The following is a 24,992-nucleotide window of genomic DNA, read 5'->3' as shown; positions in this document are numbered from 1 at the left end:
ATGTGTCAGATGCCATGACACATATGACTTCACCTCTCCGAGCCTCAGTTTTCTTACCCATAAAATGGAGACAAGAATAGCTCTTCCTTCCCTCGTGTGAGGTATGAACATGCAATATGTTTAAGACCTGACTCATGGAAAGCTTTCCATAAATGCTATTTATTTTCAAGCAAGACTTACTTATCCTTATCATCAGGCTTCCAAGCTGCATCTTCTCATGTTGGAAAGGGTGGAATAGGATTGAGAAAAATAAAAGAGAGAGAGAATATGACTAGACAAGAAATATAGTCTTTCACGTTAAATCACTTTAACATTCTCAGCCTGCTGATGGCAGCACCCACCTTTCACTAAACAGCATAGAGAACAACAAAAAAGCATTCTCCATGAGAAGCCGTAATACAAACAATATAAAAGAGGGGTGTCTAGTGGGAGATGTGAGTCAGGTTGCCCCCACACTCTTCCAACACACAAAACCCATCAGATAAAGCAAGTGGAGCCTGAAGCTGAAGGTGAGTGGCTGGAAGGCAGGAAGAAATAGTGCCCTATCAGTTCAGGCTTGTCAAATTCAGGGAGGGTCTCTTTCCACTGACCCAGTGATGAAAGAAGCTGCTTATTCTTTCCCTCCAATCAGTCTGCCAATCCCTCATCATTTGCTATCCCCAGTTGACAAGGAGAGAAAATAACAGCAAAGGAAAAGAAACTTCCTATCACCAAATGTCGACCCTGCTTCCCTGCCCATATCGCAATTCCCCCTTTCACAGACTTAGAGAGATGGAGAAATGGGGGTCACCCATGACTTTTTTATGCTGCATCTATCTCAGTCCCTTTTTACTATCCTCTTTGTTCAATCCTGTGATGTGGCTTATATCACATTATAAACCATACAAATGGCTTTCTTTCCACCATCTCTATGGTAAGGCCTCTAATTCTCTCAGTAAAAATATTTGCATTTTAAGTGGCATTATAGGTTACAGAGACAGCCACACCTCCAAGCTCCCTGTATTTGTAAGGTGGCTTAGCAGTTCCTCCCATCAAAGGCTTAAAACTGTCATCTCTTGAATCTGGCCTGGCCTGTCACTTGCTTTGATCAAAAGAATATGACAGCAGTGACATCATTTTTAAGCTCAAGCCTCAAGGGGCCTTTCATGCTATGCTGCCTCTTTGGGAGCCTTGCTGCTATGTGGACCAGCTCAGCCAACTTGCTAGAGGTTGAGAGCCATGCAGAACAGAGATGAGCCACCCCACCAAAGCCTGCCCCAAGGTCAGCTCCCCACCATCTGGCAGAGGACCAAAGAGGCACAAGGAGCCCAGAAGGCTCACTTAGACCAGGCAATCTCAGCTCATGTTGCCAACCTGCTGAACAAGGAGATAAATCAATGGCTATTAATTTTTTTAAAAAAATTTTTTAGTTGTTGATGGACCTTTATTTTATTTATTTATATGTGGTACCTCACACTTGCTAGGCAAGCGCTCTAACACTGAGCTACAATCCCAACCCCCAATGGCTATTAATTTAAGCTAAAGATTGAGCATCCCTAATAGAAAAATCCAGAACTTTTCAGGGCATTCTTTTTATTTCAGATTTTTATGTTAGGAATACTCAATCAATAATCTATGCAAGTATGCCAAAATCTTAAAAAAAAATCCAGTGTCTTGAATACTTTTGATCCTAAGTATTTTAGAAAAAGGTTATTCAACCTGTCTTGAGTTTTGATGAAGTTTGTTAGGTAGCAAAGCTAATTGACTAGACAATAAAAATACAATTTAAGAATTAAACTTAGGGGCTGGGGTTGTGGCTCAGTGGCAGAGCAGTTACCTAGCATGTGTGAGGCACTGGGTTTGATCCTCAGCACCACATATAAATAAATAAAAAATAAAGGTGCATCAACAACTAAAAAATATTTTTAAAAAAAGAATTAAACTTAGGACTGGGATGTAGTACAGTGGTAGATTAACTAGCATATATAAGGCTCTGGGTTCAATCCCCAGTACAAAAAAATTAAACTCACTTAATATTTTGCATGAATTTTCCATCCTTCATAATTAAAAAATATGTATTATTACATCCTTATAGCTCTTAAGGGTATAGTTGAATACTGGATGCTCTGGACATTATAAATGTAGGATTTATTCCCAATTCTCAAGCAACTGCAGTAACATATACACACATACCTAAATGAAAGGTTAAAAAACACAGTTCCACAATTTCCATGAGCCAAGGCTGACCAAAAGTTACACATTTCATATTTCCACAACTCCTAGTTATTTTCTTTTGCTATAATAGAATACCAAGCTGGATAATTTATTTTTTGGTACCAGGGTTTGAATCCAGGAGTGCTCAACTACTGAGCCACATCCCTGGTCCTTTTAATGCTTTATTTTGAGACAGGGTCTCGATAAGTTGCTCAAGGCCTCCTTAAATTGCAGAGGCTGGCTCTGAACTCGTTATACTCCTGCCTCCTGAGCCTCTGGGATTACAGTTACGTACCACTGTGCTGGGCAAGACTGGGTAATTTATAAAGGAAGAAGTTTATTTTGGCTCACAGTTCTGAAACCCCAAGAGCATTGAGCAGCATCTGCCTGGCTTCTGCTGAGGGGCTCATGGTGTAAATTAGGTAGAGGTGGGGCAAGGAGGCACTTTTTCTTGCTTCAGAAAAACCCATTCAGTAATCCAGCCAGTGTCCAGAGAGAAAGACCTCAGTTCTGCAAGAAAAACATTAATCCATTTTGAAGGACCTGACCCAATAAGCCCACACCTCTTAAAAGGCCTAAACACTCTCAACACTGCCGTTTAGGGAGTCAAGCCTTCGTGTGAGTTTTGGTGAGGACAAACCACAGCATATGCCAATGTCAGTTCTCTGTCCATGGTGTATATCTGTTTTCTCCTCCCTTGAAATTTTTCCACTTGGATGACAACCTAGTGAAATATGGTGTTTTAGAGCTCTGTTATTGTCTAGTTGCATTTTACTTAAGTTATTTATTTATACAAGTCAAACATAAAGATGTTTTATCTAACAGGAAAGACAGAGGAAGTGAGAAAGAAATCCTGGGCTTTGTTAAAGTGCATTACAGTGGGGACCAAGTCTAAAAAATCCCTGAGCAGGCAAAACCAGTCAGGTTTCCGAAGTGACCTAAGCTTTGCTTGATTTGTAAACAGAAGTGAAACTTAACTTGAGTTGTTTCCTGTATTTCCAATGTGATAAACCAAATAAGACAAGCATATGATTTTAAACAAATGTTTTCTTTGCTTTACATCCGTCCTGTAAAAGCCCTTCCCCCTCTACTCCCCCTTATTTCCCTTGGTGAAGCTCCAGCACCACTTCTGGTTTAGAACTGTGTGATTTATGAATTGTTGATTGCTCAAACAAACTCTTTAAAATGTTATTGTGCTTTAATTTACTTTTTAACAGCCTCAAAAGACAAGCTTTCAACATCAAGATAAGGCTTCAGTATTTATATCTGAAACTATTCACATCCTTATCCTATTGTGATTACTGTCAAGAAAACTCATATTTAACACTGTCTGGGATGTATGTAGTATGCACTTACCAATTATCGACTATAGGTCAAGGTCTGTGCTCTAAGAAATGAGGTGAGGCATAGGAGAGGAAGACCAATCCCTAACCTTCAAAGGTTAAAGGAAGGATAGAAATGTCACACAATGACTATTATTTTACATGATAGAGAAAAGCATATTTTGTAACCGGAGCAGATGCCACGGGATCTAAGCTCATGGAGAGAAGATTGACAGCTTCCCAAGAGAACTTTATGTTTAAGCCAAGCCGGGAGGTATTTAACCAGGGGCCACATGAACATATTGTTGAAAGCTAGATCTCTATAGTTTTGTTCTCTTGTCCTCTTATTCCTCTAAAGTTTTGCCAGCTTACTCCAAAAGAGTTTGCTTTTTGAAAACAGTTGTGTCTGAAGGGATCCAGCTTAGGAGGTACATGGTATTGGAACAGTGATGAATCTCCCAAGCTTGAAACTGGGCAGCCCTGGGTTTGAATCCAAGCAACACATTCATTAGTGGTAAGGCTTTGGATGAGTCACTTCAGCTCACTTGACCTTCATTTTGGTACTTATAATTGAGTATAATGATATTTACCTTAATTATGTTTCTGTGAGTTTAAATGAAGAGCCCAAAAGGACAGTGTTTATTTTGCTCATGAATCTGCCATGGGGGGCAGGGTTCAGCAGGGACAGATCATCTGGCACAGCTTGTCTCTGCTCTTCCAGTATCAATGTGGGGAAGGTCTGGCACCAACCTACTAAAGCCTCCCCCACATGTCAGTGGGTTGTCAGTTGGAACCCCTAAACATGGCCTCTCTGCAGCATCTGGGCTTCCTCACAACATGGTGGCTGGGTCTCCAGGGCATGCATCCCAAGACTATGAACAAGCCAAGTGGCAGTCACATCACTCTTGCCGATCTAGGCTTTAAAATCACTTGGTGTCACTTCTGCCACATTGTATGTATCAATGCAGTCACCAAGTCTTTGTCCAGATTCAAGGGGAGAGAAAGTAGACCTCCCCTCCTGATGGGGGAGTAGTAAGATTCTGGAAGAGAAGTAATAGCATCATGACCATTTTTGGAGCATATGATCTTCCATAGTGACCCAGACCAATGCCCTTTTGAGTCTCATTTTAAGATGGTGATTTACAAATCTATAAGGAAAAAAAAAACAGATAAAAAGTGGGTATGGGAGAAAGGTAATGGAAAGTGTAGGAGAAAGGGAGAGAGGAATGGAATGGGTACTATTGATAACAGCTCTGTCCCCAAGTTGCCAGCTGGGTTATTTGTTATTTTGTTATTTGTGGAGCAACATCAGTATCTAGATCACACTGTGTGGTAAGAACTAAATGAATGAACCCATTAAAATGTTTAAGCCATGCCTGGCAAGTGGTTCATGCCCGCTACATGTGGGTGACTCGACTCTATGTTTTCAGAGCTCCTAACCTGTTGATCATGGGGCAGCCCTGCTGCTACTGCATCATGACACCTGGAAGCAGCTTCCACTGCAACATCCAAAGCTATGGCACACCATCCTCCCACTCACACCGACAAGCTTGGAAACAAATATAATTCCAGAGTGCCATGCACTAGGTACATACCCCTTCAGGTATCTCTTCTCTCACGTCAATTCATCCCGACCTCCCCACCAGGCTGAAGGGCTTGCATATTTGATCTTTCTGGTTGAAGTTTAGAAGTCCAGATCTCTAGTCTCCATCTACAATACAAAGAATCCACCATTTAAGATTTGTATGCATTTCAAAACCACCATAAACAACCACACAGAGGAAGGACCTCTTCCTGACCTGGCTCTGGGAGGAGACACTGACAGATGAGAGCACAGTGTTAGCTTTTCCTTCCCATGTTGATCTATCTCCACCTCTGCACCAGGAAACTGTGGAGGGGGGCTTCCTTGACCAGAATGCTTTCTAAATTTCATGCTGATGCTCAAATTTGAAAAATTCCAAATGGTTTTTCATTTGTTTTAAAGACCATTCTGTCATCTCTGTCATTTAGTGACAATTCAGATTTTCCCTTACACCTTTGCATCACTCAGCTCCTTCTAAAAGGGCCCCACAATCTTCCAGTCTAGGTGCCTGAATATGAAATTCCCACATTACCTCATATTTAATTTTAACTATTTCTATTAACTCTCTACCCTTTTCAAAATACCTAAGTCCATGAATGCAGTCATTCTGCTTGCAAACAAAGAAAGCAAAATACAATTATTAGATCACAGCTCAAGTTCTCTTTGACCATCACCACTAATACCCAGATCCTCAGCAGAGGTGGACACTGTTTTAATTTGGGTTATATCTTTCTATGTTGTTCTGTGTATTCTAGCATTCAATCACACACACGCACACACACACAATTTTTTTTCTAAATAAATTTCTACCATTAATTTAGTCTCCTCACTTGTTCCATTCTCAGGATGTCTTATCAAACTCTCTGACCACTGTCTCAGGTCCTCTGTGTCTGCCTACAACTATATTTTTTGTTTGTTCTAATTAGTTATACATGACAGTAGAACGCATTTTGACACATCATACATAAATGGAGTATAACCTCCAACTCTCCACCAACATATTCCTGGCACCCTGCAGATGTAACATACATCTCTTCCTTCAGGTCTAGGTCCCTGTTAGGTTTCTGTTCTGGAAAATCCTCCCTGGCCCTCTCTGGTTACTTGAGAAGATTCAGTTCTCAGGCCTCAAAGCAAAATATTTGGACTTGAGTTCCAGATGAATCTCTCAGACAAATTAACTTTGGATCCTCGTGTATATAATGAGGTGATTATATTAGCAGTTATAACCTGCCTGATAGCAGTGATTATAATCTATCTCACAGGATCGTCCTACACAGCCACATCAATGTTTATAGCAGCTCAATTCACAATAGCTAAACTATGAAACCAACCTAGGTGCCCTTCAACAGATGAGTGGATAAAGAAACTGTGACATATATTCACAATGGGATAATATTCAGCCTTAAAGAAGAATGAAGTTATGGTATTTGCTGGTAAATGGATGGAACTGGAGAATATTATGCTAAGTGAAATAAGCGAGGCCCAAAAACCAAAGGCTAAATGTTTTCTCTGATATGCAGATGCTAATTCACAATCAGAGGTAGGGGAAGAATAGAGATATTTTGGACTAGACAGAGGGGACTGAAGGGAGGGGAGAGGGCATGGAGGTAGGAATGATAGGATAATTCATTATCCTATGTGCATTCATGATTACGTGACCTGTGCAAGTCTACAACATGTACAACCAGACGAAAGAGAAGTTATACTCCATTTATGTATGATGCGTCAAAATGCATTCTACTGTCATGTATAACTAATTAGAACAAAAAATATATTTTAAAAAGATTGTCCTTAATTCTAGATAGGGTAGAGGGGTGGGAGGGAAAAGGAAGGGGCAAGGTATTAGCAAGCATAGTGGAATGCGATAGACATCATTATCCAAAGTACATGTATGAAGATATGAATTGGTGTCAACATACTTTATATACAACTAGAGATATGAAAAATTGTACTGTCTATGTGTAATAAGAATTGTAATGCATTCCGCTGTCATTTATTTTTTAAAAAACCAATTTAAAAAAAAGCAAACAGATTGTCCTAAAGATCAAGAAAAATAATCCACGAAATACACTGGCTCATTGAAGGCTACTCTGTAAATGGTTATAGTAATATCAAATACCACCACCATTAACATCGTCACCTTTTTCAGAAACACTTACATCCCACTCCTCTTCCTTTCTCCTTCTCCTTCTTCTTTTCTGTTTATTTTGAGATGAATTATCATTATGTTGCCCAACTGGCCCCAAATTCCAGGGCTGAAGTGACCCTCCAGTCTCACCTTCCTGAGTTGCTGGGACCACAGGCCTATGTCACCACACTGAGCTTAAACTTTCCTTCTTGATCCAGATTTTCCTCTGAACTCCCACTTCACAAATAGAACTACTGGAAAATATTCTTAATAAACTCTAAGCTTCATTTATATCACTTTACAACACGTTCTAATAGATAAGATTTTGAATTTAATGTATCATCCCACTATATTCAGGATGGGCTGCACAATGGCAGATGAAGGAGAGCCGGTGAATAACATCAGGTTTCCTTTTGAGGAACAGAAATTCTACTGCTTCTTTCCTAATGTTGTTTCTGTTACCGAACTTAAAAAGTGTGTACAAATTAAATAGGCATAAATGCTCTGTATTCTCACTGTTATACAGTTATAAAATCAAGCACAATTCTAAATTGTATAAGTACAAGGATGTAAATCAGTACCAAAAAAACAACTTGGTTCACTTAATGCAATGAACGACATTTGTCCGTAATTAAGTCATTGCACACCAATATGGTGGAGTTGTGCCTTCTATGAGGGAAAGGGCTCAAATAAGAGAATAAATCATTAATTACCTGAAAGCTGATATGCTCTACTGGAGAGGCTTGGGGTAGTGATTTGCCTATCTGAACTATCATGAAGTTTTCTTTCGTTTATTCACCTTCAGTAGATTTTGGTTTACCTTGGCTTTAGGCAAAAACATTATCTATATCTAAACCCTCCTCTGTCCCTGCATACCCCGCAACAATCCTAATTGGGATGACTTAGTCTGGAAGAAAATAAAATTAAACAACCTCAAACCCAAAGGCAGTCATGTAACTGCAGAACTTGGTTGCAAAGTTCAAATTTTCAGGGGTTCTCAGCTCTGGCTACACATCTGAAAAGCTTCAAGCCTGCACCAAACACAAGGTTACATCCCAAATTAATTACAGAAGAATATCTGCAGGGGGAACCCTTACAGCCCTGTTTTCAAAGCTCCCCAGACGATTCCAATGTGGCAGAGGTTGAGAATGGGTGACTTGGTGATTTAAGACTTTCAAGCTCATTTGTTTTCCATCCACAGTGATAAACATATTTTATACCCCAATCCATACCCTAATACATACATGTGAAACAGAAACACTTTATAAAATAATACTTAGCTCTTAGCACCAATCATACGCTCTGATTTTTCCCATTCCCTTCACTTTGGTTTAAAACAATGTTAGAGTTGGGTATGGTGGCACCCTATACTTCCAACTATGTGGGTAGCTGAGACAGGAAGATCACAAAAGTTTGAGACCAGCCTGGGCAACTTAGCAAAATACCGTCTCAAAAATAAATAAGTAAATACATAAAAGGGTGGTGGGGCTAGGGATGTGGAGATGTCACTCAGTGGTAGAGTACCTCTTAGGTTCTCTATGTATGTTTAATCCCTGATACTGAAAAAAATTTCAATTTAAAAATAAATAAAGCAATGTTCAATGTACTCAGCTTTACCAATCAAGGAGTAAAAATTCATTAGAGGTTAAGACCCAGTTTAAAAACATTGCTCTAGATATACAGAACATAATCTGATAAATTATTCAAGATTATGCCCTGAAATAAAAATGTATGCCAAAAATTCCCCCAAGAATATATGAATCTCTGAGAATAAGTCCTTATTTATAGATGCCCATTTTTAACAGTTGTATTATATGCCAAATTCTTCATTTTGTGAAGTAGGAAAAGGTCAAATTCATGTACGCTTTCCCTCTTGTAGGTACACATGACTGTGTTTGTTCTGCTTTGCCCACTAGCTGCTATTTCATATCTATATTTTCATGCATAATTTTGTCTATTTGAAAAAAATCCTTAAACAATTGCATTGTGGACCCTTAAACTTAGAATGATGCTGTTGCCCTGGGTGCTGTTTGGGGCACTGGTGTTAGTTTTTCTTTGCCCACACACCATGGTGCATCCCAGCATGTGGCAGGATGCAGGTCTTTGTATCAATACTCGGCTGAGTTTTAGCATTCTGGCACATATTTCCAATTGGAAGTTAAGACAATGGCCCTCTAGGGAGTCTGATAAAAAGCACATATGGCTTCACAGAGGAGATTTGCGATCACTAGTAGTATCTTAATAGTTATGCATCTTTCTAGCCTAGAACCCTTCCACCATGGGGTTCTCTGGTTTCAGGTCCCCAATGCCCTTACTTCCCACATAAGCAAAACAAAATTAAGTATTGCTCCACAAGACATGGTTTGTATGAATGTTGCCACGGTAGCATTCAGAAGCGTTTCAGAGCTTTTTGAGGATCCGAGAGGAGGGCACCCCACGAGGTACAATGCTATTAGTCAACTTCCAAAGGGGTTTTGGCTTTAAAAAACAATAAAAAGCCAAACCCAAACAATATTAGAGAGAGAGAGAGAGAGAGAGAGAGAGAGAGACTCACTAAACTGGACTTACACTGACTACATATGACATATGCTATAAAATCTTACATAAAACACTTGTAATGCTGGCCGCTTAAAACATGTTTTATATAAGAAAACATAACCATGTATTAAAATGAGAAACAGGCTGAGCCTTCCCTCTGAGTCAGGGTTGAGCAGCTGGAACAACTTGGGAAGCTGTCCCAGCCTTTTGGGGGTAGTGTCAGAGTGTGCATACAAGAGCATTTCTTTGGCAAAGGGCATCTGCTTTAGATTGTTACTGAACTTGAACAGGGTTATGTTTCTAAGAGAAGTGCTCATTCCTTCCAAACTTGCTTACGTGCATCAACAAACTAGAACTTCTATAAGGACCACTTTTTTGAGGGGTGGATATTCTGTATACACTTGCACTACTCTTGCGATTGTTAATGGTGATCATGGGTATATTACTGTGATGGGCTGAATGTGTTCCCCAAATTTAATGTGTTAGAAAGTTTGTTCCCAGTTCAGTATTATTGAGAAGTGGGCTTTTGGGAGGCAGCTATACCATGAGGACTGTGAACTCATGAATAGATTAATCCACTTATGGATTCACATTTTAATAGATTTGGGGGAGGTATTATAAAAGTGATCTCTCTCTGGCCCACTTGCTATCTTACCATGTGATACCCTCTGTTATGTTATGATGCAGCAAGAAGGCCCTCATCAGATGCCAACCAGATACTTCTCCTCAGCCTCCAGAATTATGAGCTAAATGTACCTTCCTTTTTTTTTTATAAATTTTCCAACTCAGGTATTTTGTTATAGCAATAGAAAATGGATGAAGAACATTATTTTCTTTGATCTCTTAAAGGAGGTAAAATTGGTTAGGTTCATTCCATCTCTGTGTATCCAAGCTTCACAGATTAAAAGACTGAATTACCAATTTGATTAATTTTTATTGGTACTGTCCTTGTCATCTTCCTGAGTGGATCATGGTGTTATCTCAGTGTAAGAATTTATTCACTCACTACAAGTTTCTTCTATCATTCCAATCCCCTGTATGTAGTTCCTTACCTACAGATGCCTCAGTATCCACAATTTGGAACTCAAATCTAAGCTTGTTCAACTTTTCTCACAGCTTTTACTACTAACTCTGTATTCCCAATTTTAGAAAGTATTAAAATATCATTCTATAATACTAATAGACAGCAAAGTTGTGCAGTCACACAAAGTAAAACAGGTTTCTTTATTGTAGGATTTCTGGAGCATTCATGCTAGCATAATCAAAAAGGGTTACAATATGTTTCAGCATATCCCCAAATACTTTGAATTTTTATTCCTTAAAATCTCAGGATTAGGCCAGTTGTGAAAGATGCTGTCCTGGAGTACTTTTCTCTCCTACTTTTTTCTCTCTTTCTTTTTACCTTTAAATTACTTGCATGTATGTTTGTCAGCTTTCTGTTACTATAACAAACACCTAGGATAATCAGCTTATAAAGAGAAAAGGTTTATTTTGGAACACAGGTTTGGAGGTTTCGGTCCATGATTGATCCCATTACTTGAAGGCCTGTTGTGAGGCAGTACATCACAGAAGGAGCCTGTGGTGCAACAAAACCATTTATTGCTTATCAGGGAAGCAAAAGAGAGTGAGAAAGAGGCATGCCCCCTAATGACCTAAAGACCTCCCACTAGACCCCACTTCTTAATGGTTCAACCCCCTCACAATAGCCCCACATTGGGAATTAAACCTTTAACATGCAGGTCTTTAGAGACATCAAAGATCGAAATTACAGCATAAACCATCTTTCTGAGGAAGAAGTGAAAGAGAAAGAGTAATATTCAAAGAAAACCCTGCTGTTCTTTTAGAGTTAAGACCTATTTTTGGCTGTCCAGTACAGCAGCCACCAGCCATATGTGCTTTTGATTACTTGAAGGGTGGCAAGCCCAAGCAGACGTGTGTTTTAAGTAGAAAATACACACGAGGTTTTAAAGACTTAAGAAAATAAAACGTAAATAATTTCAATAAAAATTTTCATATTAATCACATTTTGAAATAATTTGAAATATGCATATGTTGCCATATATATATATATATATATATATATGTATATGTATATATATATATATATATTTTTTTTTTTTTTTGTACCAGGGATTGAACTCAGGGGTACTCAACCACTGAGCCACACCCCCAGCCCTATTTTGTATTTTATTTAGAGACAGGGTCTCACTGAGTTGCAGTTGCTGAGGTTGGCTTTGAACTTGCAATTCTCCTGTCTCAGCCTCCCAAGCCTCGGGGATTACAGGCATGTGTCACCACGACTGGCTTACCTTGTATTTCTATTGGATGGTGCTGCTCTATAGAATAGTCCCCAAAGCCTTTCTGGTCACAAGCATCCCTTGGCTAAGCTGGAATATTTTCTTTCTTTCTTTCTTTTTTAGTTGTAATTGGACACAATACCTTTATTTTATTTATTTATTTTTATGTGGTGCTGAAGATCGAACCCGGGGCCTTGCACATGCTAGGAGAGCGCTCAACTGCTAAGCCACAACCACAGCCCTAGGCTATTTTCTACATTCTGAACACACACAATGCCATATTATGAATGTATGTACACAATGTTATCTTCTGAATACACACAGCACAAAGACTTGAGACACACAGGATGCACGCGCCCTGTGTGTCTCAAGTCTTTTTGCACACAATGCTATATTCTGAACACAGATACCACGTACAAAGTAGCCACCCAGTTTACGACACCTTACTCTCTGCTGCCACCTGCTGTTGACATCCTGCCCATCTAAAAAACAACAAGCAATTGCTGGTGTGAAGAAATGATTACACTTTTCTCCCTTGAACCACCCTGCATCCTGGAAAGTGGGGAGCCTGTATTCTCATTCTCTAACTGGAGGAGGTGAGAAGACCTGCTTAATGCCATGAGTTGGCAAAACACAGGTTCGCTTTGGTTTGTCAGTCGCCATGGTCTCCCCATTTGGCCCTCTGATGGCTCCTGCACCTACTTCCTAACCCCATGGACCCTTTTTCCTTTGAATCCTCATTGTCCTGTTTATAGATCTCAGCTTATACATCTTTGTCACAATACATACTTGTTACATAATATTATCATTGTTTCACCCACATGATTCCCCTGATGATCAGGATGGATTCTGCTCTGGTTTAAATCATCAGGGCAAATCACATTTGGAGGCCTCAGTTAATATTTGATTAATGTAAAGCATATTATAATGTCCACTGTTAGACACCTCTTTTTTTTTTTTTTTTGGATCCTGGGAATTGAACCCAGGACCTTGTGCATGCCAGGCAAGCACTCTACCAACTGAACTATATCTCCAGGCCTGAACGCCTTTTTAACATGTAAAGTTTTGCTATGGAAAGATGAGAATTGAGTCAATTGCTCACAGGTAGGACCTACAAAGAAAAGCCAAGCCTTCCAGAGTTCTAATTTCCACTCTTAAGACCTCCCCAGGGCAATTCTCTATCTACAAGGAATAACTCCTCTCTCTCTCAGCCCACACTGTCAGTCTGACCTTGTCCACTGCTCTGGCTGTGTCCTTACAGGGGTCCTGCCTGACTGGCCTTCCCAGTCATAAAAACTACTGGAGAAGAAGCTGGATGGGGGAAGGAAAGAAGGAAGTACATATTTCCTTTTCAAAAGTTACAGAATTAAGATCATAACTATGGGAAATTCTAAAACATGGACATTGTCTGAAACGGACATAATGAAAGTGGAATAAAGATGCTGACGTTAGCATGAGAACCTTAATACTTCTCCCCAACCCCAAAGATCTCCTGGTCACAGTTCTGGGAACACTCATCCCCAGGAAGAAGTAATTGTTGGTAAAAGACATTGTAGTGCCTATGAAAGACTGGATCACCTTTTACTCTGGCATGTTCTCTTTCAAAGATCAAGCTAAGAATTTTGTTGACCTTAAATAATCTAAACATCAGCACCAAAACTCAGATTAAATTCTTTTGAGTCTTTTTAAATATATAAGATTAAATAAAATAAAAACCACCAAGATGTTTTGAGTCATTTTCTGAAATAAATACATTTGCTATTTTAGAAACTTCTAAATCTTCAGAAATGGCAAATGATTCTAAGAATATGTATGTATCCATGGCAATTTTTTGACCGTTTCTATTTTTTTTAAATGAATTAATGAAATGGGACAAGAAATTCATGTGTTCATTCAACTTAACAAACACTATTTGATTTTGTTCAAGGTCTAAGCTAGACACTGTAGGGACACAAATGAGGTCTTCTTTTAGATTTGGGCCATCTGCCAGGGATGGAGAAGGTGAGTGCATTTATGGCTGGGGGAGTGTAAGCAAAAGCATTTTAGTTTAGATAGAATTATTTAGCCCAAAGTAGATGTGCCAAGATATAAGCATTAGACTCCCACTTGACCCTAATTGGGGGGATTCCTGTGGAAAGGCCTGGACAAGGAGGAATTCAATTTACAATGCAAGCTTCAGGAAACACTGAGAATCTCTGAGTAGGAAGTAGGATGCCGGAGGAAAGGGCCCTTTAGAGCATGCAATGGAGATGCAAACTATAAACTCGAACTAGAAAAGAAGGTGCAGGCATGAGAGTCACTGAGGGAGAAGACTGCATTTAATCGTCCCGTGCAGATGGAAAGAGGCCACCCAGAAGATAAGGAAATTGGGAGGAAAAACTGGTATCAACAGGTGGATGATGACTGTATTATTATATAAGTTGAATACAACTTGAAAAATCCTCTTCCTCAAAGCCCACATACACAAATAGAGAATAAAGGAGGAGTGGTGTAACAACTGCTCCCCCTATTCAGTAAAGCTAGTGATCAACTTTTCTGTGTGGGACACAAGCAACCTGACCTGCTTGGTCTTATGAAGACTGGGGGAACTGTGGTGTCAGTGGCCATGTGATTATTTCATTTTTGGAGAAGTTGAGTCTGAAGTTCTAGGGGAGCTCCAGATTGGGAAATGCAAGAGACAGTCGAAGAACTGCCAGAGACAAATGCATCTCTCGATATCCAGAAAACAGCACTTCTATAAGGAGGGAGGTCATAGTTTAGAGAAACCAGACCACACTTAAGTTTATTAGAGGTGCCACACTTGATAAGAACATGATAAAAGTGGGGACAATCCATAGGTGGACAGAAATGAAATATGTTACTCTATTTAAGGAAACATATTTGAAGGAGCCTTGAATGATTGACTTGGGGAAAAGAAAAGCAGGAACGTCTCCCTCCATCCTGTGAAGGTGGAATTAGACTCAATCAGTAACAGTAAGAGGCAGACATAGAAACAATGATTAGAAATTGGAGGAAGGCAAATTGCAACACTTTAGAGTGGGGGCAATTTCTTCTTCATCGAAAATTAAAGCCCAAACTGGACAATAGCCCTGGGGGTTGTTATAAAGAGGGCTGGAGATTATGATGAGAATTACTCAACAGTCAGATCTCCCTGTCAGTCCCATGACCCCATGGTTGGAGGCAGATTGGAGCAACAGATATGAGGTGAAGAGCTACCTACAGAGAGTGGGCAGGTGAAAGGTCAAGTAGGTAAGATGCCCAGGAGACACACTGTATTGAGAGAAAACAAATGAACTGCAGAAGTAATCATGTACAAAATGAAAGAAACTGGTGGAGATAAAAGCACTGCATAGGAATAGGAAGAAAATTAAGAATGCCACATTAGGAAAAAAACAATTTTAAATGATAAGGTGCATAAATCTTACATGAACAGAGCTGTTTTTAAAAATCCTTACATACTCCAAGGTCTTGAAGATACTCTCTTATATTCTCTAGAAGGTTGATTGTGTTAGTTTAAACATTTAAGTGTACCCACTGTCTGTCAAAAAGACTCTCCTCTCCCCACTTAGTTGCAATGTACTCTGATTGTAGGTAAGTCAAGTGACTGTATATCTTGTACATCTGTCTCTGGATACTCATTTCTGTTCCATTGATCCATTTGTCTATCCTTGCTCTGCTGCCAGTTTTATTAGTTAATTTTATAGCAAGTCTTGATAACTGGTGATGTAAGAACTCCAGATTTGTTGTTTTAAATATTGTGTTGAATATTACAATTTCTCTTTCATATAATTACATCTAAATTTTGGGATCAACTTGTCAATTTATACAGAAAATAAACTGCTGGGACTTTAATTGGAAATTCAATTAATTTATAGGTTATTTGAGGGGGAATTGACATCTTTAAAACACAGAGTATCCCAGTTCATGAACATGATATACCCTTCTATTTATTTAGGTCTTCTTTAATTTCTCTCAATATTTTGTAGTTCTCAGTGTATCGTTCTGACACATGTATTGTTAAATTTATTCCTAGGTATTTGGCATTTTTTTTTGCTGGTAATGCAAATCATATGCTTTTTAAATTTTTTCTAATTATTACTAGTATATTAACTTCTGAATAATCACAAGTTCAGAAACTTTTATTTCTTTTCCTTGCCTTGTACCATGGTAAAACTATCAATACAAGGTTGAATAAAAGTGATAGGTGATAAATGTTGAGAGTGCATGCTTGTTTGGTCAGAGTAAAATCATTCAGAGTTTCACCATTAAATATGACTAGTACAGAACTTTTATTTTTTTAGCCATATTCAGAACTTTTATTATATTTAGGTGGTTAGTATTAATTAATCCTAGTTTGTTGACAGCTGAGGTATTTTTAATTTAAGCATTAAATTTTACAATGGACATTTAATAATTTGGAAGTTTCATCAAGAGTGCATAGTATTTACATCACTGATCAAGGATTGTCTTATTTTGGAAAGACTATCACCTTAGTCAAACTCAGTAGGTCCTGTGTACTACATAGGGCAATAAAATGGTAGACAGTCAACGTACATTTGTATCAAGCCATTTAATCTCTGCACTGTTAAGTCTTTCACTAGATCTGGGTCTCTGGATCTCAAACTTAAAATATGGATATAATATAATGACAGCAGTAGTTACCATTTATGGAGCACACACTATATGCCTGGCATTGCATTAAGCCATTCACGTATATTATTGCGTTCAGTCCTTGTGATAACCCTTATAACAATAGGCATGGCATTTGAGGCAGGATGTGATAAATTTACTTGCCTGTAATCACAAAATTAATGAACAGTGGAGGCAGAATTCAAACCCAGGCTGTCCCTAATTCCACATTAACCTCTATCCCACCAGGAATAAAATATTCTCATTTTAGCCCCCTAAGTGAAGTCACTTCTCTTTGTTACAGCCTAGAATGCTAGACATGTTTGCTTACTATAAAGCCAAACTGAGAGCTACCTAATGCTGAGCTTCATCAGCAACCCTTAAAAGCAGAACAATTCTTCCTGCATCTTTTTAGATTTATTCCATCCAAGGACAAAGTAAATAGTTCTCTCTAGCAACCTGACCCACCATTTATTTCTGCCCAAAGCAATAGATATTTAAAGCTTTGCAACTACAAAAAAAAAATCATCTAAAAAAAATCTCAACTGCTCTTTAATGCAAAGATTAGTTTATAAGCTAAATCTAGAGGGAAACATGATTCTTCTCAAAAGATACACTTTCTGGTCTATAGCTTCCTCTTCAAAAATTACATGAAACAAAAATGATCACTGAAAGATATTAGACAAGTTGCTCTTCCTTTTCTAGAACAGTTCTTATTCCTTGAGGATCCATTCACCCTAGTTATCTGTTGCTGCATAACAAGATCACAAGACTCAGTGGCTTAAAACAATAATCATCTCATTATTATTATGGTTTTCTTAGGGGCTGGAATTCAGGAAGGGCTTGGCTGGGTAGTTCCAGCTGACAGTTCTCAAATGTGATTACAGCCAGATGGTAGCTGGAACTGGAACAAAGAGTGGTGGTGGGAGGAGGCACAGCTGGAACAGCTCGAGACTGGTAGGACATCTCCAACTTGTATCATGTAGTTTCAGGGCTTTGTCATGTGGTCTCTTTGCATGGTTTAATTTGGGCTTCCTCACAATATGGTGGCCTCTGAACAGTCTCCCTTTCTTATATGATGCAGGTCAGAGCTCCAGTAAGATCTACTAGAAAGTACAGTGGATATTGCCTTCTTTTCCTTTCCTATTTATCCTCAGACCTAAGGCAGTATAATTTCTGTCACATCTTATTGGTTACAAGTGAGACACAAACCCTCCCAGATTCAAGGGGGAAAGGATTAGACTCTATCTCTTGCTGGGGAGGTGCTAAGAGAATGTATAGGATGAGTAGGTTAAGTTATTGTGGACATCTGTAGAAAAATACTATCACAGACTAAAATTAATAATAGTAAAAAGCAAATGTCACTGCCATTCTCATTCTTCAGGCATATAAAACAAGCAAATCATGACCATACAGAGGTGGGGGAGACACAATCACATGTGTTCTTTGACTCAAATACAACTTTAACAATGAATATAATGTATGGGAATTACTTCTTCAGCTATAAAATATGGCATGACTGATTATGGTTGGTGATTTATTATAATTTGGAACAAATTTTGATAAGTTCATCTCTGAAATCTTGAATGAAACTCTCCTTGTAAAGTTTAGTCTATTCAACAAGTATTACTTGATTTGCCCTGGGAAAGTATTTGGGTGTTTGCTGCAGTTTCACTTATTTAATAGAGAACTTATATATATATGAAAATATATAGAACTTATTATATATATGAAAATAAACACTATTGCTAAGATTGGCTTTACCAAATGTTTCCCATGGGAAAAGTCATTATACTTTTATGCAAGAAATGATTGCCTGGGACTGCAGTGCAGAAAGACCTGTGGATGGGAAAAGGCAAAAACGAGAGATGCTGGGTGATTGGTCAGTCTGCTTCCACTGGCAGCATGGTCCCATCTACAATTTAAGAATTCAAAAATAGGATTTCTTCATTTTCTCTCCTGAGTTTGATCAATTCTCATTTCACATCTTCTTAAGTTATTCCTACTTTAGTTCTGATATTTTGAATTTATGAATCAAGGTTATTTTATATATATATATATATATACACACACATATATTCATTATTATCTCTTTTTTCATATTACATATGTATAATAACTTTGATTCATAAGTACATATATTATATATATGAAAATACTTGAAATATTAGTGTTTTCTTCTGTTTGAGGGGTATTTGTGTGGGGGCAGTTGGAGAGAGTGAGAACTTATTGTCTGAAGTCTTTGATTTTCAAATGCTGTTTTCTTCAGCTTGTGGCTTTGCTGCGTGATCTCTGCTGATTTCTGCTCCTTTTACAGTTCTTTTCTGGACCAGCTCTAGTTGATGTAGACAAGGGACAGCATGAGAGTGACTAGTTTTCCTGATTCAAACGCGCCCTCTACTGTTGAAATAGTGAAGTGTCATTTCATTGTTTAGTGCTTTGTCTTGGAGAGGGGTGTGTCTTGTGGTTTTGTGATTCTCTTTGACCTCTGCAGGACTCTGTTTTTACCCACTTTGTATTCTTTCTTGACATCATCGAGTCTCCAAGCTACAGTACCTTTCTTAAGTTCTCCCATCTTTCCCGGGGTTTCACCTTTCCTGACCATTCAGGATGGGGTTTGACTTTCCAAGGGCAGTGTCTGGGCTGCATCACCCCAGGCTCTGTACCCTCTGTCCTTCACTTGTCCTCTGTGGTCTCCACCCAATGCCCTTGAGAGGGGTGGGCTCTCAAGGCTAGATCTGCCTGGCTAGATCTGGGTGATTATCTTGATACAGGCAATTTGAAATTTGTAGAATTCTGTTTTTAGTAATTCTGAGGGCATGTGTAAATGATTATTTGATTTGCTTTATTTCTTGATTAGGGTGATTGTTTTTTCACATTATGAGAAGAGATCTGTATCTAGGCAACCACCATTATTCCACTGCAAATCATGCTTTATGTGTTTAAATAACAGTGCCATTTACTGTGCTTTAAAATACTCATCTTACCTCCACAATCTTACCTCCACAGGCATTTCTTAGTTCAGTTACCCCCTCAGTATACTGGAGGAATTAGTTTGAAGATACCCTAGGAAAGCAGAATCTGAGGATGCTTAAATCCCTTATATAAAGTGGCACAGTATTTGCATATGACCTATGGACAACCTCTAGTACATTTAAATCATCCCTAAATTACTTATAATACTTGTTATGCGTATTTATATATAAAAATATACCATATATATTTATAAATATAATATACACATACATACATACAAACCTAGTAGGAGTATGTTGTGTGTGTGTGTGTGTGTATCAGGTATTACACTTGTTATACTGTATTTTTTAGTTAATAATGATAAGAAAAAGAAGTCTGTAGAGGTTCAGTACAGATGAACTTTTTCTCAATATTTTCCATATGAGGTTGGTTTAATCCACAGGTATGTAATCCGCTGATACTGAAGGTCAGCTGTATAATGATACACACACACACACACATAACTTTTAAACCAAGATTTCTTTATGATAACTAATACATGTTCACAACTGTTTAAATTCTTTTCTGACTATAAAGCTAACATTTTTAAATATCATCAGACATCACCAAAACAGAAAAACCTTCCACATTGATTGCAGCAGAACCCCTTGACAGCATCTGCTGTCCTGAAGTAAATACTAGTTCACAGAAGTGAAAATCACATCTGATTTTCAAGCTGCTTTAGGGTAACAGGACAATTCACAGATTTTGAGCAGAGCTCACCTGTGCCACATGACAGCCTGTACAAATTCACAATCCAGTTTCTCACTGTTTTAACCTGGGCCACAGCTCTGCAATAGATCCTGCAGGTGTTAGCCACATTTCTCCTGCACCAAGTGGCCAAATTCCACATTGCCAGTGCCTACATCATTTTGCCTAAGGTTTTCTCTGGTTTATGGAGTGGGTTTTTCCCAAAGGAGAACTGAAGTGCTGAGATTCAACCCTGATGGGCCACTAACAGTATGCAACTTATGACTGACAGGAGTTGCATATCCATATCAGGCCCTGCACCCTCCACCCCTCTAGCCAGATGAGGTTAATTCCAGGTAACATCCTGCAAGATAAAACTCAGGAAGCAACCTGGGTCCCTGAGTCACTACCTGGAAGAAGAACTTCTCCACCTATATCATCATCTACACAAAAACTCATGCGTTAAATCCCTGACAGTTTGGGGTTTATTTGCTGACCTCTTCTATACATATAATCATCTGGCCAGACTGCAGCCACCTTTCATCTCTCTATTACTATGAATTTTGAAGTAAAATGAACAAAGGCCTTGCCTCCCCATTTAAAACTTCTATTTTTGTCCATATGGCATGTAAAAATTCTCTACAACAAATGATGGGTGCACTCCATGTACCAAATTTAAGTATTACATGCGCATAACATTTTTATTCCTCTCCTTTAAGGCAGGTGCTGTTCTTATCTCTTTTTTTTTCATATGAAGAAAATGAGGCCCAGAGAGGTTAATTAGTTTGCTCAGAAATCTACTCCAGTACTTGGAGTCCCCAGGGTTGGAGCACAGGCCGCCATCTTTGGCACACATGCCACACTGTATTAACTCTCCATCTGGACTTTTGTTTCAGCATCAGACACCTCCTTGTGTACCACACACTTTCACTACACTGCACTGGCTGCTGGGAGATCTCGTGGTGACACTCCTGATTGACTTGGCTTTAAGAAAAGTTTATTGGAGGCTGGGGTTGTGGCTCAGTGGTAGAATGCTCGCCTAGCATGCATGAGGCACTGGGTTCCATCCTCAGCACCATATATAAAATAAAATAAAGGTATTGTGTCCACCTATAACTAAAAAAAAGAAAAGAAAAGCTTATTTCACCCAGATCTCAGGATGGGAGGAAATGTGACCCACCATGGAATGAAACACCCTCTCCCTTTAAGACTGGACTTTGAAGGAGGCACTGCCTTTTCAAAAACTTATCAATTCTGACCATTATGGGAAGCTGTCTCTGCAGACAACCCTGGATTATATTTGCTTCCATCTATTTTAAGATGGAATTCTAAAATAGAATTTTTAACAGAATTCTAGGCATATGCAGACTTAAAATTAAAGCTCCCTGTCTGATGAATGAAATTTCTCAAGCTATATCTTTTATATTAACAACTCAGGCTCTGAATTACATTATACTTTGGCCCAAGAGTTGAATCAATGAGGCATCAATTCATATGGTGTTTCATATTTTCAACTTTGCATTTTTCCAAGTTGTCCAAATTATGCACAATGGGTGGCTGTTATCTTTATAATCAGAAATAAAAACTATTATCAGCTAATGAGATAACCTGCAAAAAGGAAAGTGACTCAACAATTACAAAAGCTATAACAGCACTTCTTTATGGCAAATGTTCTGACCTCCAGAAATAGGCTGTTTGGGGCATGCTTGGACAAACTTAAGATTTGATGTATTCTTTCTGTAAAGACACCAAATATTCTGGCACCAATAAATCACATTAACTTGAGTTCTGTAAGCAATGACTGTGATACTGTTGAAAGTCAGGGGATGGCGAGATGGCATAATCTCCAGAGGTCTCAGTTTTAGAAAATCTCAGTGTCCTGAGTATGAAAAAGTACTTATATTTCTAATGCTTGGGTCTAATGCTTATCTGAGGCTTTCTGCTTGGCTAAAATATGAATAATCCCAGAAACTCAGGAGGCTGAGGCAGGAGAATCCCAAGTTCAAGGCCAGCCTCAATAACTTAGCAAAAATCTTCAGCAACTTAGCAAAACCTTGTCTCAAAATAACAAATAAAAAGGACTAGGGTTGTAACTCAGTGGTAAAGTGCCCCTGGATTCAATCACCAGTATCAATAAAGTGAAATAAAATAAAATACTAATAATTATTGCCAGATGAATCAGTTTTTCATCTTGGGAGGCAACATGGACTCTGGAATTTGGAATCAAATTCCTTATTCAAATTCCAGCTTCCAAACTGTCCCATCTTGGGATCTTAAGCTAGTTAGTTATACCCATGTGAGGTTCAGTTCCACTGACCCATGAACTGTGGATAATCATCAGGACTGTGCTGTCAAAGTGAGATATGATAATACAGGTGGCACGCTCAGCCCAGAGCCTGGCTCAGAAAAGAGCACCTTCTCCATGGGAGAACAGAATAAGTATCCAGGACTAGTGTTAATGATTATGAAGGTTATTCTTATCTGCTCTTTGCCAGGTCTCAATGTGTAGACCTAGCTGGATTGAAGTGAGGATTGAGCCAAAAGTCAGATACCTTCTCATCATCTCACCAGATACTTATCTGGGCTTGATCGGGAGTTGCAAAGTATACCACTAGGTCTCCTTTGTGATGATCCAAGAAGATGCATCCTCACAACACCAGACACTACTAGTATTCTCACTGGATTGGCCACATGGTGCTATTTTCTCTTTTAAGTCACTTATAATTTCCAGATGGAGATTTTGCCTTTTGACATGGCAGTGTTCTCAGTCCAAACTCTACTCTGTATCAAGTTCCACATTCTTCTCTGCTGGTTTTTGGCTATGAGAAAAAGTCAAAGGTGGACCCCCAGAGCTGTAGAAAAGCCAGGAGTACCAGAATGTAATCCCACATGGTATGTGATTCTCTGGGCCTCAGAATCCTAAATTGCACCCCAAGGTGCCCTCTGAGGTCCCAGAAGTTCTCCAGTTCTTTTTCCTCCCAATGTTCTCAGCTCACTACTTTAGGGAGCCTATCCATGCCCTGCACTGTCTGCTGGAGCTAGGAAATTCCTCAATTCTTGACTTCAAAGGGGCTCAGGGTTTTCTCTGCCTAGTTTCTTCCCTGAGTTAAACAGCAGCTTGTGTTTCAGATGTGTCATGGACAGCCTATGCTGAACTTTATTTATAATCAGCCACTCCTGATTCTAAATCCTGGCTCCGGCACCATTTACTAAGCCTGTGACTTAAGATGAGTTTGCTTAACTTCTTGGAATCCCTATTTAGCCATATGGAAATTGTGGATCAAGTACTTACCTTTCAAAACTGTGTGGGGACCCTCAATGAAGTAAAGCAGGCAAGAGTTCCCACCATAATGCTCAGCACACAGCAAACAGCCTCCAAATGTTAAAGGTGCTAGGCATAAGAACTTGGGCACATTATTGGACTTTTCTAAGATTTGGTTGTCCCCTTTTGTAAAATCAGCGGATATGATTCCACAATTCTGGGAGTATTTCTGTTATTTCCGGTTCTTTGTCCACGTCAATGCTCAGGCAACTTTAATTTGCCATCTTGTTTCAACACTGAACATTCTGCCTCTTTTCTAGCACCTGGAAGGGAAGCAGGTGCATACAGGTAACTTACAAATACCCAGGGCCAACCCTTCACATTTCTAATGTTACCACTCCTTTATCAGGAGACTTTATTTTTCCTTCTCAAAGAAACAAAAATATATTCAGGTAGATTCCAAACAAAGGCATGCCCCACCCCCACCCCCCACCCACAATTGCAAAATAGCTTCTGCAGCATTATTTTCCCTTTGAGAAATTTCTTTAGTTTTTGGAAATACACACCAGGAAGACTGTGGATAATGGCAGGTGCTGATTGTAATCACATGCCCAAAGCCTCTCAAAAGTCAATTAATATTCCATTTGCTCCTAACAGTAAAATTTGACTATAAAGAATGAAATTTTTTTTAAAAAAAAAAACTGGGAATTCCACAAAGAGAGCCTTTGCTCTACTTGTACATTTTGATTATTCACAGTATTTTTCAAATTCATGTACAATGAAAATGACACTCAAGAAATTAAAGATTTCATATGAATAGGAAATCTCCCATTTATCATATGGAAGATCAGTTCTCAGCCAGAAACTAATATAAAGTTAGAAGGAAATAATGGTGGCTATTTCTGCTGTGAGGAAAGCGTCAATTTACTTGAAGATTTAGTTTTAAATGGCCATTTCTTGGAGCCATAAGGCTATGGAGAGGTCAGATCCAATCAACAATTTTTAAAAGCCTGTTAAATTCCTGTGGTGCAGTTTTATACTAGGGATTTTACTCTCCTGGTAAAATGTGTGAAGAATGCAGAGCTGAGATCCTAAAACACTATTTTGCTTTATGAGTGAGGCCGGGGACTCAGCCGGCTCTGGCTCCCCACAGGTGAGACCTGCTCCCATCTGCAGCATTCAGCCGGTTGTGAGCAGGAGGCAGGAGGGACCTAGTGGATGTGGAGGGAAATCTATTCCTGGGGCTTGGGGCCTCCTTCCAGATATTTCTAAAGAGCTTCACCTCTGTCCTCCCTATTGGAATAACTTTTGGTTTACAGCTAGCAGCTATGAGCAG

At 39.0% G+C, this 24,992-nt stretch overlaps 1 protein-coding gene across 6 annotated transcripts in view; it reads right to left on the bottom strand.

The window, feature by feature from the left end:
* The window catches only part of Rin2 (Ras and Rab interactor 2), a 219,928-nt gene that overhangs the window by 174,155 nt on the left and 20,781 nt on the right, over positions 1-24,992 (bottom strand). For 5 of the 6 annotated variants that reach the window (XM_046434917.2, XM_058576458.1, XM_046434911.2 and 2 more), the window contains one exon: positions 5,111-5,226. The gene's annotated coding sequence lies outside the window, so the exon portion shown is untranslated. Of the gene's footprint in view, positions 1-5,110; positions 5,227-23,686; positions 23,980-24,992 lie in introns of all 6 variants that reach the window. The other variant, XM_046434922.2, reaches the window with a different exon arrangement.

Source organism: Marmota monax, unplaced genomic scaffold, assembly GCF_021218885.2.
Source record: "Marmota monax isolate L192 unplaced genomic scaffold, Marmota_monax_Labrador192_F-V1.1 WCK01_AAM20220418_F8-fsc00005, whole genome shotgun sequence".
Lineage (NCBI taxonomy): Eukaryota > Metazoa > Chordata > Mammalia > Rodentia > Sciuridae > Marmota > Marmota monax.
This window is presented reverse-complemented; position numbering and strand designations above follow the sequence as displayed.